Source organism: Xiphias gladius, unplaced genomic scaffold (assembly GCF_016859285.1).
Source record: "Xiphias gladius isolate SHS-SW01 ecotype Sanya breed wild unplaced genomic scaffold, ASM1685928v1 HiC_scaffold_849, whole genome shotgun sequence".
Taxonomy (NCBI): domain Eukaryota; kingdom Metazoa; phylum Chordata; class Actinopteri; order Istiophoriformes; family Xiphiidae; genus Xiphias; species Xiphias gladius.
In genome coordinates, this window is record NW_024402573.1 from 1 (window position 1) to 1,000 (window position 1,000).

The 1,000-nt window shown below is 39.4% G+C and overlaps 1 long non-coding RNA gene across 1 annotated transcript; it reads right to left on the bottom strand.

The window, feature by feature from the left end:
• Positions 1-42: 42 nt before the first annotated feature.
• Positions 43-387, bottom strand: LOC120787930. Its single transcript, XR_005707115.1, has 3 exons — positions 352-387; positions 161-219; positions 43-73 (listed from the first exon to the last, which is right to left on the bottom strand). It is a non-coding gene; the product is annotated as an uncharacterized LOC120787930 (long non-coding RNA).
• Positions 388-1,000: the final 613 nt, after the last annotated feature.

The following is a 1,000-nucleotide window of genomic DNA, read 5'->3' on the forward strand; positions in this document are numbered from 1 at the left end:
AGCATTTACGCAGCTGATTTGGATAAACAGTAAAATGACACACCTCACACACGGGATGTATGACAGACTGTACCTGGATACAAAAGACATTTATGTCAAACACCGACAGTAAGTTCAGAGTGAAACAATCAGTTAGAATTCAAGAGAAAGTGTGACTTACCAGGAAAAGGACAAGACTTGCAAGATACAAAATAACAAAGCAAGTCCAAAGTTCTTCCACTGCAATGAAAGACTGGACTTTAACAGCACTGTATCATTGACTCAGTTGTGTACAACAAATTAGTTGTTAACATAGGACAAACGGCAGAAAGTGGTAGCTGTTGTCTTTTTGCTCACTCTGAGCTCACTCACCCAGAAGGCTGCGCAGAGAGTCAACACAAGGCAGGTCTAGAGCAATGAATGGGACACATGTAATCAACAACCTGGACTTTTTGGGGGGTCTTTTGGACTTTGCTCCTCATCCTTTATTTCCACTATTTTTTAATTTAGTTTGAATGTTGAAAAGTGCTTTGCTTTAGTAATTTATTTTTATGATTTTCAGACACATTAAGTGACAAGTGGGGTGGGAGGTTCTTTATGTCCGTTGGTTAGACGCACACCCACGTCATGTTCCCTCCACGACGTCCCAGCATCCTTATCCAGTGCACAGACTACTCCCTTCCTGACACGGCTTCCTTAAGTTCACGATTAACATCGATTTCAGATGCTCCGTTTATACCTTTGGCAACCTGTGTTTTAAAACTAGATTTAAGTTGCAAATATTGTTAAAATTCTCCGTCAGTCAACTCAAACTGTTTTTTCTATTCATCTCGTCTTTAATGTACCATCCTTTAAAATCCGTCCAACAGATTGTTTAAACCCAAGACAGTGGATATCTACGATAAGTATTACAGGAACATGTCTGGCACACCCAAACCACCTTTAATTTATTCTAGGTTTTTTTTTACCCCTCCTTATTAAATCTCTTTAAACCATTGTGTTGGAAACTTAGTAGGTACCG